Raw genomic sequence first — 18,356 nt, 5'->3', positions numbered from 1 at the left:
CTAATAAACTTGTTGATAAAACCAATTTCATTTTTGTTTTCTTTGTGCTGTCTTTCAGCAATGATGGTGGTAGATAAAAAGAAACAAATTTTCTGTAAAATAGAATAAAATAATATAGACTGAACATGTGAGCAAACCACTAATAGCTGTCAAACGATGTTCATCCAGTTTATTTTGTAAAGATGTCTGATGGATGAGCTGATGTGTGAGTGAAATGTAAGAGGAAGTGCGTGCAAGAACGGTTCTAAAGGCCACCGTTTCAGCTCAGGAATAACGATCGAACAATAGTAGAGATAAAAGTAGGGTAAGGGTACCCTAATTTTTTTCAGCTCCATTAGTCATCTCATATACGAAACCTATTAGTTAGAGTGAGATCAGCTGTTGTTCCTGTTTGATAGCCCGAGTAGCAATCCGCAACTAGTTCTGATGCGACTAAGTCCAAACTATGTTGCAACAAGAGCACGAATATGTTTTTTATGTTGTACTGGTTAGAACAAGGTGACATCAACGTTTCTTCATAACACAACTAGTTGCGAAATAATTATTTAGGTTTCAAATCACCACATCTTTTTGTCATATTGAATTAATTATAATTTAGAAGCTATCGTTACTTAATCCAAACATATCTTTAATAATAACTATGCTTCTAGCTACTAGTTGAAAATAAGTTTATTTGACTTCAATATTAGCATCCCGTAACTAGTTCTGATACCACTTAGACCAACTATGTTGCAACAAGAGCACGAACATGTTTTTTATGTTATGCTGGTTGAAACAAGGTGACGGCAGTGTTTCTTTATAACGTAAACATTGAACTAGCAATCATTCGTAAGTTATCGTTACTTGATTCTAACATATCTTTAATCACAACTCTGGTTTTAGCTTCTAGTTGAAAAAAGGTTGCGAAACCATTATAAATACGTAAGCGTATATGTAAACCGTTACGGTTAAGTGATGTAGCAATAACTTTGATATTATAAGATCATAACATACAATTTCTGCATTGATTCAGATAGTTATCGGTAGGTTTGTGCAACGTTATGATAACGAAAATGTAACCAAAAAAACTTTTATTGGCTTGAATATGGCGAACACAATGTGTAGTCTCAAGAAGTGTATGAAACGTAAATAAAACCAGGATATTACTTTTTTTAAAACTACTTTTTGACGGAAATAATTTTTGTTGTATGCACTATTATAAACTCGAAGAAAACAATATAGAAACATCGATACTGATAATATTATAATTCTCATGATATATGAATTTGAAATGATGAGAAATCGATCTACTTGGAACAATTTTAAGCATTTTGAACATAGAATTATGTTGTTGTTTATTCTTTATATCTTTATAAACGGATTTTGATTGACGGCGCATAAAAAACTGTTAGGTAAAATTGAATTCCGCTCGACAGTTTTATAATCGTTGTGAAATTTGTACCTTGTATTAAATTTTTAATTTCAAGTACTATACTGTCTTTTTATTGTTGATAGGAAAACATTATGGATTCATTCAATGTTTATAATGTCGTTGGCAACAAAGTTTCAACTAGTTTACTTGAAAATAAGTTATATTCAAGTTATGGAAAATAAGTTATTTCAATATGGCATTACAACGTAACGACAACTTATTTTTAACCGACATAGTAACTAGTAGAAACTGCGCTTTTTGAGTCACGCAAGTGGTTAGATGTTAGTAAAAATAACTAAAATATCTGGTTGCAAACTAGTCACAAATAAGCTAGCATAACAAAAATTGTTACTTGGGAGATTGACTTCTAGAGTGAGATAAAATTAGGAGTATTCGCTTCGTGTTTTCGCTTCGCTATAATATCAGAAAATAAAAATTTTTCTGCGGTATAACTTCACAATACCGAAGCAAAGATATTGTATTAGATTTTATCATAATTCATGGATTGAAAGTCGAGTAATTGGTAAAATAACATGGTGACTCTACTAATGAGATAACTATTGGTACATTAACCCTACTTAAAATCTATTAGAATAGAAATAGTAACTCAATGTTATGATGTTTATATGTGTGTAGGTATATATGTATGTATTTATATAAGTATGTTTGATTGTATGCATGCATGTATGCAGGGCTTTTTTCTCTTCTCTCTAAGCGACACGCTAATGCACAATTTTTTGTAGCTCCTCCACTTTGTTTTAAAGAGAAAATATTGAAGTCATTCATACTTTAAAAACATAATATTTTAGTAACATAGAATAGCAGAACTTTTAATCAGTTTTTATTGTTCTAAAATAGTAACTTTTGTTTACAACATACGTATCAAATTTTAAAGCAGCTTCCAAATTTGGATGTTAACAATTTCAACTTCCGTATGGTTGATGTCGCAAATCATCAAAATTGATATACACATTATTCCGATTTGTTGGTCTGGCTAGTTGATGATTAAAGTCATTTACGAATTGATAAGTATGATAAGCTTAAAAATGCCCAGATGAGTCAAGGTGATATTTTCTAAATTTTCTTTAGGGGCACTGCGTATCGCGTGCCTATCGCTTGCTTCCACAAAAAGCCCTGTATGTATGTATGAATGTATCTATCTATCTATCTATGTATGTGTGCATGTATATATGTAGGTATGTACAATATACATATTAAAAAAATAAAACAAACAAATACACGATGAGGACGAAAACATAAACTAAATTCATAAGACACAAACATGAACACACTTATCAACAATTTTATAAAATCTGTTTGAAGCAGCACAAATAAACGGGACCAAGTTTTAAAATAGAAGTTTAAAATAGAAGTTGATTTAAAATAGAAGCTCATAGAAGCAAATCTTATCAAGAGTCCAGTGTAGAACTGAAGCAAGGGACTGCTGCCAGTATCAAATCTAAGTATCAGTTTAAAAAGGTGGGTGGCTAATGTCGGAGACATAACTAGATGACGTGAATACGAATAAAGTAATAATACTATGCTGATAAGAAACATTCTTAGAAATGTAACAAATCTGAACATGAGATATTTTCTGTCGATTCCCATCCCTCATATTCTGAGAATATCCGTATTTCGACCGTAATCTGTGGACTGCTTCAGTCTTTGAATACAGAATTGTGTCTACAATACTTTTTTATATTTTCTATATTTTGGTGAACCACAGGTTAACCGGATGTCTACCGCCGATTGTGCAAGTTTCCATAACTCTTCTCATCCGGTTGCATTTATATTGTAATCTAGCATGGAAATCATCTGGGGTAGCGGTTGCAATCCTAGACGTATTAAATACTTCTTGAATACTGCTCGCCAGATACTGTTTCTTAGGAGAACACACAAAACATTGTATTTCAATTTGAGTCTTAATAACCTTCATCAATTTTTAGATAAAAGTTTTACCGCCGCTTTTAATTTTCGTGTTGATTATAGTTGACTACATGTAATCGGTTTCTGTTATATGTACAATTCAACACAAAACCAATCCTAGCGTCATCAGACTGGTTCCATATCTTTTCAAAAGCAATCGATTGGTATTATATCATCACAGATTGTGCTTATCACAGCGAGTAAACTTATTGACAAGAAGCTGAATCAGTTATCTTTAAGCTTGACATGTACGAAATCGTCTTTGAAAAAATCTAAAGGGAAGATCCATCTACTTATTGTTATGATTACCTTACTCATCTGATTACATTAACCAACATTTACAGTTGATCATTTAAAGTAATATGTTCGCTATTTTTTCGAATAATTCCACTGTTATACGAATTTAAGAGTTTTTCTCCATTCATTCCAAGCATACCTCCGCAATCGCACAAGTGATTAAGATTAAAAATAGAAAAAAACTTATATTTTTACACTTATCCGGTAGAGAAGCTCAGTTTATACTTATTCAGTAGAAAAACTCTACACAGATAAAAATATTTTGTGAATTTACATTCATTTTCATGCATATATTTGGAGCAGGTAATTAAACATAAAATTACTTTACAATTCTGTACGTTTCAATATAATTTAATCGCAAAATAAGCGTTCATTCAAAGATACAGTTATATTTATTGAAAATTAAATGCAATCCAATTTAGTTTTGCACCGATGAAGGTTTTCAATCAAAATATCGATTCAATCATGTCTATTCCATGTTACTATTGATTTACATCTCGTGTAAATGTCATTATTTCTTTCAGTGTACTTGGGTACGAGTAACCTAAGTGGAAATCGACTAACTAACGCCGGTAGAAGCTTCGTAGCTAAGTCTTAGTATGGTAGCCAGTCTACAGATACTATAATACTACGAACAATCAACAAAGATATTGTGGTCGGAACACTCGGGTTAGAAACTAGGGTCATATAACTGTCAATCTCTTAACTTCGCCAAGATATGTGCTCTCCGATGTAGTGATTGTTTCCGGTTTCACCATTGTAGCAATAGATGCAGTGGTGCGATGGTCAAGATACGGTGATATTTATCAAAGCTGCGGTAAATTTCACGAGCTTAAAACAGCTTTTATGAAGTACGCTGAAATACGGAATCCTTCAAAAAACTGAATTAGCCCAATACAAATTAAGTGGAACCTCAAAATTTTGGCATCAAGCTAAATCCCGCCAAAACTGTAGTTATCCATTGTGCTCAACCAAAGACGGCAAAACATGTCATCTTGAGAGACAAAAATTTCACTTCGTTGTTCAGATAGCCTGTCAAATGAGATATTAAGAAGCGAATTTAAAAAAAACTATTTAATTTGAATCGATCATCCATCATTATTGTATTTATTTTATCCGTCGTAAATCTTCTGGCAGGAATTTGATGAAGATCAATTTTAATCAATATCTCAGAATAAAGCTTCCTAGTATGAATCTAGTTTACAGTTTCCTGCCTTTCATCGCAGTTTGAGAAGTTTTGAGCTTTGTATGCATGCACTCCAGTTCTGGTCTAGAATCTAGACGTAACTTTGACAAACCCCGACCTTTTTGGCAACATCACAGTGGGATCTCGGGGGGAGTTCTTTTCTTTGTTCTTCCTCTTCCTTCTAACTTCGCTTTTGCTTTCAAAAGTCAACCGGTCCTTGATCCGTATCAGTTCTCTTGAGGCCGTTGATTTACCAGTTTGCAGAATTGGGAATAGACAGCACCGGATTGGGACTCTGAACGTTCGAATTTTATTCATGCACTCCACTTTCGCACTTCCATAATGGTTTCAATATACTACCGTTAGACGTTTTGACGCAAATTCATTTCACTTTACCATGGAACTCATTTTCAAATTTTGCTCTTTGGGAGAGTGATACGTATGTAATCGTCAATATCTCTTATTGTACTTAGCGTAATAACATACACGAAAGTACTTTTTTACGTGTTTTTGTGCGGTTTCTTTTTACGAGGATTTTTGAGGTTACGCGAATTGCCGAAGTTACGCGGTTTTTGCCTTTCTCATATAAGGAGTGTACCGAAAATAAGCTATCCACATACATTTCTGTTGTACGCATGTATTTGTGATGGTTTTTTATGCTCAGATCACAGCATGCTGTGCGTTTGGCCGTCAGCTTTCGTTTGTTTACTTGTTTGTGCGGTTGAAATTCTGCGTTTTCAAAATGTCGCGTATTGAAAAGGAAGTGAAAATTAAGGTTCTGGACACATGGATAATTGAGAAGGGTATTAGTATGCGAAAATTGGCGAGACGGTTCATCATTCCTGTGTTAAAACCATCATTAATAAGTTTGAGGAACACTATTCTTTGGATGAGCTACCAGAAAGAGGGAGAAAACCCGGTTCTTCCAACCCGAAACTGGACCAGAAAGTGATATCTCTGATTATGAAGAACAAATCAATGTCAATACGTGATTTGTCCAAAAAAAGCAGGAACGAGTGTCGGAATGATCTAGCGCATGAAGACCTACAAGTAGCAGAAAATCTCGAACAAAGTGTAGAACAGAAGAAACAAGCAGTAACAAGGGCACGGAAATTGTATTCGCGTCTTTTGCAGTGTCCGGATGCATGCGTTTTGACGGACGATGAAACTTATGTAAAGGAGGACTCAAAGCCCTTCCAGGTCCGCAATACTTTACTGTTTACTGTCGTTGGGGAGGATGTGAGCGATGCGGACAGGTCGATTCAAGTGGAGAAATTCAGTCGAAAGGTACTGGTATGGCAAGCAATTTGTTCCTGTGGTTTGAAGTCAACTATTTTTTATACTACCGATACTATAAATGATGCAGAAATCTATCGATCTGAGTATATCCAGAAGAGATTGCTGCCTTTATATAAGAAATATAGTACACCTTCACTGTTTTGGTCGGATTTAGCGTCAGCTCACTATGCCAAAACCACTCTCAATTGGCTTGCGGAAAAGGGTATAAATTTCGTTGAGAAAAGTATCAATCCACCAAATTGCCCTCAGCTTCGACCCATCGAACGTTACTGGGCAATCGTGAATAGGGTCTTCAAGAAGACTGGTAAGGCAGCTGGAAACATGCAGGATTTCGAAAAAATTTGGGCTCAAGCGTCCAAAAAATGCGATACAGCACTTGTCCGGAACTTGATGAAAAGCGTTCGATCAAAAGTTCGTGAAGGAATAACTTAAATTTCATCTGATTTTCATTATGCTCAAGTTTAACCTCGTACAATAAAGGATCAATTTTTAGTTTGAATAAAATATCGTTTTTTTGTCATAATTTGAAAGAAAAATTTGTGGTTAGCTTATTTTCGATACACTCCTTAGAAAGGCTATGTAATCGCTGTGAAAACCGACTTTTCATATAACATTCGACTCAGTTCGTCGAAATCACAAAATGTAAATTCATCAAGTTGGCAGATCTTGTTAGTTAATGCATATATACAACTACTTTGGGACTACTATTCCCCGCTTTCCGCTTCCGAAAGCACCGATAATAGTAATAGTAATTTCATCTCGATCCGACTTCCGGTTCCGAAACTATAGGGCGATGAGTGTCAAAACATTCAAATCGTCATTCAAAATGACGATGCAAATCTGCCACGCGTCGGTACGTGCGGCTTTGCTCCGTTCGCAGCGTGCTTTGTTCAATTTCGTATACTGTGCAGAGTTGCTACATTAAAATTTATATTTTTCAGGTGAAAAATTGTAAATTTCTAATTCTTTTATTCAATTTGTATCTAGATTCTTCACAGAATCTTCTAATGATATATTTGAAAATATAACTAATATGAGAAATGATGTAATGATGCCACCACTAGGTAGATTAAAAAAAGTTCTTTTACGTGGCTTTTTCAAGTTACGCAGTATTTTACACGGATTTCCGAAGTAACGCGATTTTTTCACGCGAATTTTCGAAGTTTCGCGGTTTTTATTTGTGAGCCACGTATCCTCGTGTTTTAGAATTTGTAAATCATTCACAATCATTCAACTAATGAGAACGATAAGTATGGTTGGAGTATGTGAATTTTATTTGTATTCACGTCATCCAGTTATGCTTCTGACATTACCCACCCGCCTTTTTCCTACAGGATTACCAGTAACTGAAGCTAAAGGTCTATTTAAAAATTTTCGATTTCCAGCATGAAAATGCTCATTTACACAACTATATTCCCTTTTCTTAGACCCAAATGGTCTTTCAGAATAGTTTTTACTGATACTCCAACGATCCCAGTAAGGTCTTTGACTGTTGAACGTCGATTCTCGAGCACCAATTCCTTGATTTTATTGACGTGTTCATCATCAGTTGATGTTGATGGCCGTCCTGAACGTGGTTCGTCGTCAACGCGTTAACGACCCTCTTTGAACAATTTGTAGCAACCAAAAAAACTTGCTTATTTTTTTTTTTTATTCAATAATAATATATTTAAAGGCACACTGCTAAAGCTCTAAGATGCCAAGGGTATTTTCAAATCTTGATTAACGACTAACTTAAAACTAGGGTATTATCATTAGGGTAGTGACGTATTCCGGTCGCAATGGTCGATTCTGGCAGATTCAGTTGCAGTTGCAGTTGGCGATCGGCAATGGTCGATGGATTGAATGTAATACGAGTGTCTTCCAGATGACGATTCAACGTGGGTCCGCGAGAAACACCCCCAGGCCACGGATACCCGGCGGGTGGTCCGCATGTTGGTCATCGATTGGAGCAGTTTTCCGTGGACGATGATGGTGATGTTACCTAAGAGATTGAAAGAAACATGGAGAAGTAATTATGTGGAAAACGGAGTGAAAAAAGGGAGTATGGGAACGAATGACTGAATACGACAAAGATCTAATTAGTTGACATCGAGATGGTGGAGAAACGGAGGAAAAGGGAACGAAAAAATTAGTGACAGCAAAAAGATCTTGTTATTTTCGACAGAGATGGTGGACAGACTAGGGATTGGGAGAATCGGGCGAATGTTAGTCTCGAACCTATAGGTGAAGATTATTCTTAGCCTCGACAAGAGAGAGGATATTACGAGTTACACTTGTATATTAATGTGTTTAAGGTACTGGTATATTAGAAGCATATATAAACTATCCCGACTCGCCAACACATCCCGAACCGGAACCTCAGGCGGTCTACCTCGGGCCCTAAGGGATTCCAGTAGCTGCGACCTGACGTCACGATACTCTACGCACGACCACACGACATGCTCGATGTCCTGATAACCGTCGCCACAGGTGCAGAGACCGCTCTCCGCGAGCCCAATACGCCGGAGATGTGCGTTGAAGGTGTAGTGATTTGACATGAGCCGCGACATAACACGAATGAAATCGCGACTCACGTTCATCCCCCTGAACCAAGGTTTCGTCGATACCCTAGGGATAATGGAGTGTAGCCATCGTCCCAGTTCGCCATTGCTCCATGAAGTTTGCCAACTTTCGAGAGTTTTCTGACGAGAGATACTGAAAAATTCATTGAAGCAGATTGGTCTTTCATAAATATCACCTTCCAATGCGCCCACTTTAGCCAATGAGTCTGCTTTTTCATTGCCCGGAATGGAACAATGCGAAGGGACCCAGACTAACGATATTAAATAAGACCGTTCAGATAAAGTTCTCAAATGTTCCCGTATTTTCCCCAGGAAATATGGGGGATACTTTCCTGGCTTCATTGCCCGGAGAGCTTCTATTGAGCTTAGACTGTCCGTGACAATGAAGTAATGGTCTTTGGGCAAGGTTTCAATGATCTCAAGGGAGTACTGAATAGCAGCTAGTTCTGCGACGTAAACTGAAGCCGGATCACTGAGTTTGTACGAAGCGGTGATGTTCTGATTGAAGATGCCGAAGCCTGTGGACTCGTTGATGTTTGATCCGTCAGTGTAAAACATCTTTTCACAGTTGACTGTTCTAAATTTATTATAAAAAATATTAGGGACCACTTGAGGGCGTACGTGATCCGAAATTCCACGAATCTCTTCTTTCATGGATGTGTCGAAAAACACAGTAGAATCAGAAGTATCCAAGAAATGAGCACGGTTGGGAACAAACGAAGAAGGGTTAATATTCTGAGCCATGTAATCAAAATACAAGGACATAAAACGGGTCTGAGAATTAAGCTCGATAAGCCTTTCGAAGTTTTCAATCACCATCGGATTCAAAATATCGCATCGGATTAGAAATCGATATGAAAGATCCCAAAATCGATTTTTTAACGGTAAGACGCCCGCCAACACTTCGAGACTCATCGTATGAGTTGACTGCATGCAACCTAAGGAAATACGCAAGCAACGATACTGGATTCTTTCCAGCTTGATGAAATGAGTGTTCGCCGCGGATCGGAAGCAAAAGCATCCGTATTCCATCACGGACAATATCGTTGTTTGGTATAATCTGATCAGGTCTCCTGGATGGGCACCCCACCACGATCCGGTTATTGTACGAAGAAAGTTGATTCTCTGCTGGCATTTTTGTTTCAGATACCTAATATGACATCCCCAGGTGCCTTTGGAATCGAACCAGACCCCGAGATATTTGAATGTGAAGACCTGAGCTATGGTTTCACCCCTTAGTTGAAGCTGTAATTGTGCTGGTTCTCGCTTCCTCGAAAATACAACCAGCTCAGTTTTCTCCGTAGAGAACTCGATACCCATTTGAAGAGCCCATGTCGAAAGGTTGTCGAGGGTATCTTGTAATGGTCCTTGGAGATCGGCAGATTTGGATCCTATAATGGACACAACGCTGTCGTCGGCAAGTTGTCTTAGCGTGCAAGATGTGTTGATACATTCATCGATATTGTTAACATAAAAATTGTATAAAAGGGGACTTAAGCATGAGCCCTGAGGAAGACCCATGTAACTGAATCGTATTGTCGACAAATCACCATGCTCGAAATACATGTGTTTCTCGGACAATAGATTATACAAAAAGTTATTCAAAATTGGTGAAAGACCATGCTGATGCAACTTCTCAGATAGGATGTTTATGGAAACTGAGTCAAAAGCCCCCTTGATGTCTAGGAAAACTGACGCCATTTGTTCTTTACGAGCAAATGCCATTTGAATTTCTGTTGATAGCAACGCAAGACAATCGCTCGTTCCTTTGCCCCTGCGGAAACCAAATTGTGTATCTGAAAGCAAGCCGTTAGTTTCGACCCAATTGTCTAGACGAAAGAGAATCATTTTTTCAAACAATTTCCGGATGCAGGAAAGCATAGCAATCGGCCGATACGAATTGTGATCGGAGGCTGGTTTTCCTGGTTTTTGAATGGCGATCACTCGCACTTGTCTCCAATCGTGTGGGACAATATTACCCTCGAGGAACTTGTTGAATAAATTCAGCAAGCGCCTTTTGGCAGAGTCAGGAAGATTTTTCAACAAGTTGAATTTAATTCTGTCTAACCCCGGGGCTCTATTGTTACATGACAAGAGTGCAAGTGAGAACTCTACCATCGAAAACGGTGTTTCGTTTGTATTTGATGTCGCGGCGCGGGAGATCTTCTGTTCCGGAGCAGAGTCTGGGCATACTTTTTTAGCGAAATCGAATATCCAACGGTTGGAATATTCGTCGCTTTCGTTCGTGGTGTTTTGGTTTCGCATTCGTCGGGCTGTGTTCCAAAGAGTGCTCATCGATGTTTCTTTTGATAATCCGTCAACAAACCGTCGCCAATAACCAAGTTTCTTTGCTTTAACTAGGTTCTTTATTTGCTTGTCTAACGCCACGTAATTAAGATAATTATCAGGTGTTCCATTTTTTCTGAACTTTTTGAACGCTGAAGATCTTTCCGCGTTAAGTAATGAGCACTCTTTGTCCCACCACGGGTTAGGAGGATGGATGTTAGTTTCCGCGCCAGGTACATGTTTCGTCTGAGCTTGAATCGCAGTATCGAGAATCAAGCCAGCCATAAACGTGTACTCTTCCTCCGGAGGAAGTTCTTGTGCTGTTACTAATTTTTCCGACATCGAATTTGCGTAGTATTTCCAATCAATATTTCGTGTGAGGTCATACGAAACATTGATTGTCTCCGATGGTTTTGATCCGCAAGCGATTGAAACTACGATAGGTAGATGATCGCTACCGTGGGGATCGGGGATCACCTTCCACGTGCAATCCAACCGTAGCGAGGTCGAGCATAAGGATAAATCCAGCGCGCTTGGTCTTGCTGGTGGTGCAGGAATCCGTGTCATTTCTCCGGTATTCAAGATAGTCATATTGAAGTTATCGCAAAGATCATAGATCGCAGTTGATCTGTTGTCATCATGAAGACAACCCCATCCCGTACCGTGAGAGTTAAAGTCTCCTAAAACTAACGTCGGCGCGGGGAGGAGCTGCATGACATCGCTCAGCCAGCGGTACCCAACCGTGGTTCTTGGCGGATTGTAGATGGAAGCAATGCAAAGGTCCTTGCCTTTCATTGTGACATGACATGCGACAACTTCAATACCTGGTATCGAGGGGAGGTTAATTCGATAAAAGGAATAGCACTTTTTAATCCCCAAAAGTACTCCTCCGTAGGGATCATCTCGATCCAGGCGAATAATGTTAAAATCGTGGAAGTTCAGGGATACATCAGAAGTTAGCCAAGTTTCGCACAATGCAAATGCGTCACATTTCATATTATTCACTAGAATTTTGAGAGAATCTATTTTTGGGATAATACTTCTACAATTCCACTGTAAAACAGTGATTGAATCCGTGACCTCGGTGGATGAATTAGCCATCGAAGGATACGATCGCTGAAAGAAGGGGCCATTTTGCAGTCAACTGCTTCAAAAATGTTTTAACTGTAGGTATCAAAGCCATAAACAGGCTTTTAAGGGGATCAGAGATATTGAAGGTGGTAAAAATCCAGTCCACAACATCAGAGAATTTTATGAGCCCAGCACCCAGCTGATTCTCTGTTGGGTTTTCAGGGGCACTTGGGGATTTTGGTGTCCCGGGAAGTGGTGGGAATTCCTTCTCAGAATTGAGTTTTCCGAAACCAGGAACTTTTTGCTTCGGAGCTTTTTCTCCACTACTCCTAAATATAAATGTTGGAGGCCCATCGGAAGACATCTTCGAACCCTTACTTGGGAGCTTATGAGAGGATTTGTTTACTCTTTTTCTAAAGCTATGAGGGACCGCCGAAGATGTACCTTCCAATGGGTCGTCAAACTCGCTCTCGTCAGTTGACAAGCAGGTATAGATGTTCGTTGATTGTTTAGGGGGTGTGGCACTCTTGAGCATGTTGGCAAAGGAACGCTTGGAGTGTTCCTTCAGGGAACGCTTCATGTTATCCTTGCGCATTTTGTACGCAGGACATGCCATTAGGTCATGCGGACCCTCCTTACAGTAAAGACACTTTTCAGTGCGTTTACCGCAAGAGCCATCCGCATGAGACCCCCCACAGTTAGCACAACGGAGCTTATTGCAGCAATGAGATGTTGTGTGTCCCAGTTGCTTGCAGTTGGTGCAGTTCATTAAACGCGGAACAAAAAGACGAACAGGGAGGCGCACTCGGTCCAGGAGGACGTAGTTAGGTAAAGCCGAGCCAGCGAAGGTCACCCGATACGAGTCTGATTGGGGATATGATTTGGTACCATCCCCCGCGATCGACACTGAATGCAATCGCTTGCAATCCAGTATCTTTACGGTCTTAAGTAAGGGGTTTTTAAAGCAACCCATCCCGTACTTAAGAACGTCTTCGCATGTCAAACTGGCATCGGTGACCACGCCGTCAATCTCGACTTCACGAGCGGGGATGTACACACGATATTCCCGCGTAAAGAGCTCGCATTGAACGATCTCGTTAGCCTGTTTTGCACTGGTTAACGAGACCCTAAGCTTGTCTGGGCGCACCTTGTCAATACTCTTAATGGTAGAGTATCGCTTTGTCAGTTCTCTCGATAATTGAAGAGTGTTCAATTTTTTTCCATTTAATTTGGGCCGGAAATAAACCGTATACGGTCCGGCCGGGAGTGCAAGTCCGTCGGGATAATTTTTAACGCGGGGTTTGTTGCTATTAGCAGTTGTATCCATTTCATTATCTGGTGGATCAGGATTATGTTTTTCAATGTTTATCATGACACGGAATTGTATCCGTGCGGGTAAGAGATCTGGGGTACTATCAGGTAATTTAAACGAAAGATAAAATAGGAAAAGAGAATATTACTTATCTTAAACAATAGCCACCAATGCCTGGCCTTGGTTAATCGGTGTGCTCCGTAGCAAAGCTCGGCCGCTGGGGCCACGCGTTGATTGAGTTGTAACTGTGCCCGTGTGCAAAAAAACCTCTAGGAGGAAAAAAGCACCCAGCACCGGGTCACGGCACCACTCCAAACGTTCGATCACTATTTAAAGTCTACAGACTTGCACTAGCACTTGAAATCGCCTAACGGTATTGTTTCTATTGTTTCGTGTTTGTCTGGTACACTGCTCACAGTGACAAAAGATTAATCTTTGATTGACCTTGAAGCGGATTAGCACGGCTATATACACACTTGCTCTACCACGAATTAGCATCCGAACGGTACGACGGTCGCGTTAGGAATGAAAAAACTTGCTTATCACTGAAGGGCTTTTGCAACATTCTGAACGTTTCGGCATCAGAAATTTGATTCCGCACACAAAATTTTCTTCTTTGTTGAATAATTTCACTCATGGTAAAAATCGCCGATTGCACTTCAGAAAGACAGACTTATACTAAATACTAATGAATATTTTGACGTGACACTTGGCGCAAATGTCACTGACAGTCATACCAATCTAGAAAAACAAATTTCGACGAATAAGGCTTCCGCGCGAAATATAATTCAAAAGGAACTAGAAATGATGGCCATTTGATCTTTGAATTTTATATTGAGTGCAAGATCAGGTCTCGGATTTTGAAACACAAAAATTGTTGAAAAACATATATTTTGCAAGAGCCGGAAAATAAAATCTTTGATAGCAAAAATGGGATAAAAGCTTAACCGGATTTTTCAAAACCAACGTTTTTCGATCAATAGTCTCTCATCAATATGGACCTGGACATGGTCGGGAGATGTCTGTACGAGCTCATAGGGAGTATCACAGAGGTGATAAAGAGCTACAGAAGTTTAAGCTACGCATCATATGGTTAGTGTAAAAAAGGACTAAAACTGGACTGTGAGAGTATCCGTGCCATCACAATCCTTAAGGTGAAATGTAGCGGAATGCGAAAATCGCGTTTTTGATCAATTATTCAGAAACTAGACCGATTTTCGAAAAACCAAAAACACTTAAGTTTTTGAAATCAAATTTATCACAACTAAGTATTCTTAGAATTTTGAAATTTTGCTTTGCCGAGCCGTAATTGGTTTTTGAAATGTATAAACGGTTACTGTTCCGTTCCACGGGGATGATTTTAAAAGTGAAAAGTAGTGTTTGTAGCAGAATTTCACAAAGAACCTGAAAATGCAACTCAAAATTATAAAATAGCTAAAACAACCAAAATTTGAAAAAGTTTACATAAACTTTTCCGCATTTTTTTTATTGCTTGCGCGCTGCTGTTTCGTATTGAGGTGGTGTGAGAAATGCACGGTGGGCACGGTGGCATTATATCGTGAGCAAAAAAAAATGCATACATATAAAATAATGACGCGAATTTATGCAGCATTGGGTTTTGTGTCGAACTAAAAAAGAGTTGAATACAATACAATGGGTATTGTAAGAAATCGTTTATTTTCTAAGTAACTGTCATTTATAATGCTAATAATGTCCAATTCTGTTGAGTTCAATGCATTGATGTTGCTGAAGCTATAAAGCTTGGCTGTGTAATATCGTATAACAGGTATTATTTTAGATTATAGCAATTTTTATAGGAAAACTATAACTTCATCATTGACAAGCTACTGAATGAAATGAATACAAGCCAAGCATTATCGTTCATTAACCTTTGATACAAAAAATAATAATAAACAACTCGAATAAACGTCGTCAAGCAAAGCAAAGTCTTGGTATTACATTTATTGTTGAATATGACCATTTGTTTCAACAGACTTCGCAGCCAAGGAGTGACGGAGCCGTATTGGGAGAATACTGAATCCACACCAGGAAAATGTCTGGGTTTGGAAGTCTTGGAATTACATTCCTTTTAAGAATTTTTTTTACAAGTCAATATAACGAGAGGTAAACCCACTGCGCTCAATCATTGAAAAAAGTTCTTGTTTCTATGTGTCCGTTTTTCTTGGTATGCTTTGTGCGACGGTTCGTTCAACTGAAGCGGATAAAATTTTGCGCGCATTTTATGACGCTACATTTCACCTTAATGCAGCTTTCAAAGTTCTATTCCAAATCCCCTTCCGTCGGTGTTTAACCAGCGAATTTGTAGGAAATTAGTGAGCTGGAACTTCTAACGAAAAATCAACAACCGATCTACAGTTTATCCTTGAAAATGTCACGAATATCTGATTTCAAAGCCTCCTAAGATCCAATCAATCGAGCAGAGCTATGGAAGATAATTGGCGAGAACGGCTTCCCCGGGAAGTTAACGCGACGAATACATACGATTCGCAAAGAAGACTTAAGGTGACTATGGAAGCGAGCCACAAATGGCAACCAAGAAATCACCTACCCTCCCATTCCACCTTCCGCTATTTTGCCCTGCTCTAGATGTAAACAAACCATGAAAAACATTATTATTTTTATTATTATTATTATTTTTTTTTTTTTCATGTGCCCTAGCACAAAATTTGGCTAACCCCTAAATGACATGAAAAACATGTTTTCTACGCGTAGGGGTAAATATGTTGCGTAGAATTGCTACTGCAATTTGGTGACACAATCACTCATCGTATTGATATATGTTTACGAAAAAATATCAACTCTGAAGAATGATTTGTGCAAAACTTGTTCGGACCTTCATTAGAAGGTTTCTTCTTAGAATGTTATTATATTTCACTCACCTCAAGATTTCAACTACTGTTTATAGCTCTGTGACATAAGTGAGCTTTATGAAACACTTTTGAGTTGTTCTTCACCGGTAAACTTATCCTCTGATCTAAACATTTAATTATAATACCTTTGAATAATTCACAGTTCTGGTTTTGAAAATTTTCCAAAAATCCACGTTTGCCGGCCTGCTTTAGTATTGGTAATACCACCCTTCTATATTGGCAGTGATGCCATACATAATTAGGGAAAAAAACCTTGCAATGCACTAAAAATTGCATTATTTTCAATTAGTCGCACATTGATATAATTAGAATAACGGATCAAAACTGCTTTCGTACGTCACCATCCAAAATTTCAATATTTTTTTTAAAAAACGATAACATTTCCCTTATTTCCATTTCAAACATTGTTTCCCCTCCAAGTTATCCGCAACCCTGTCGCTATGGAATGCAAAAAATAAACAAGCAGTTCAAGTATTGAAATCTTTTCAAAATGCCTCGTCCATCTAAGAAGAGCTCATTTGCGAAAATCAATAGAAAAATAGGTGGAATACGTTGAGTGTGTTTTGGGTAATGAGTGTGTGCGGGACTCATTAGTTTAAACTACCAGAAGTGCCACTTCAAAACCATACCACGGAATTTACAAAACTGTACTGAATCCAATAATTTGGTATCAAAAGGTAAAGTTTTAAAATATTTTCGTAAATATATGAAATTATATCTTAAAATTTGCATGATAAATCTTTTAAGAGCAAATAGCCGATTTGTCATCAAGTTTCTTTTCTCGTTAAATGCCACTTGACTGTTCTCTGGGTGAGGTTGCTTTCCTATCCGAAAACGATGATGTCGACAAAATGGAAAATATAGAATTTGTTGGTTTGTATTTTTCGAACATGGGAGCTTCATATTCAAAAATTAAAATTAATATAAAACGCCATTGCAGCAGAGTTTGTTCTGATTTCGTTTTACTATACTTAATTCATCAATGAAACAGCTTCCTTTTTTACTTTGTAATGTAAGAAAAATGCCAAGAACCAAGCGAAGGCAAACAGTAAATTATCTTTTTTGGCCCAATCATTATATTCTTTTGGTAGCATGATTGCAATTTGTTAACTCCAGAATGAGCATGAAGATGAGATAAGTCGACTCTGTTCTGCTCGGTGATTTGAATAGTTTCAATGTTTACATTTTGTTCTGGCAACTGTATTCCTTTCAGCACACGAATGTTATTATTTCATTTCTCTCTACTCACAAATACTATTACTATATGAAAAAGTATTGTTTCACCAATACTTTTACATTTATTTTCCTTGGCTTCTGTCCACGGTCACCTTAAGGTCAAACCGCATTCGGCCGACATTGCCATCGCCGATCTTTTTTTCGCTCTTCGGTTATGACTGAGCTGCCGGCGTGCACATGTATAGGTACGCCGGACCCGACATAAAATCCATATCTTTGGCAACGATATTCCTCACCGAGCTTTTCGCACCGTATTAATCGTGTCGGGTCCGGCGTACCTGTACATGCGCACGCTGGTAGCTCAGCCATAGCCGAAGCCAACGCCGGAGAGCTCGGATCGGTTGGCTCGACCGAATGCGGAGTGCCCTTTAGGCATGGTGACGGTATCTCCTGCCTGCTGTAGAAATATTACGCTAGAAGGTGTTGTTCGCAACCCTAACATAAACACGCGGGGTACAATTTTCGACAAAATTCATCTAAATCTTCAGCTTTTGTGGACGGCATTCATATTGTTGGTTGATGCTATGCGGCGATGACAGAGTTGCACATTTGACTGAAATGAGAAGCATCGAGCAATTGGACTAGTCCCTCGTCAAGCGGGTGGCCTCTACCTTAACAGGGGATAAGTGACTAGTAGTAGTAACCATCGACAATCGAGTGGGTCTACGATTCCATCTAGCTTGGATCGTTATCAGCAGTGGACGCGTGTGTGAAACGACGTGCTTACTATATGAACTTCACAAGCAACTGAGTTCCAGGAAGATCTAACCTAGCTTAAAGTGCCACTAACCGTGTTTGATAAGACATCGGAGTTCTGAAGACAAGGGTTCCGCTACTGCACCGAAAATATGCTGTCATCACAGACAAAAAACTATTA

At 38.5% G+C, this 18,356-nt stretch overlaps 1 protein-coding gene across 1 annotated transcript in view; it reads left to right on the top strand.

Moving 5' to 3' along the window:
• Positions 1-18,356, top strand: part of LOC131432940 (small ribosomal subunit protein uS12m) — a 108,750-nt gene that overhangs the window by 45,177 nt on the left and 45,217 nt on the right. The window lies entirely within an intron of this gene.

This window comes from Malaya genurostris, chromosome 2 (assembly GCF_030247185.1).
Source record: "Malaya genurostris strain Urasoe2022 chromosome 2, Malgen_1.1, whole genome shotgun sequence".
NCBI lineage: Eukaryota > Metazoa > Arthropoda > Insecta > Diptera > Culicidae > Malaya > Malaya genurostris.
Note: the sequence above shows the minus strand (reverse complement) of the source record. Positions and strands in the feature narration are given on the sequence as shown.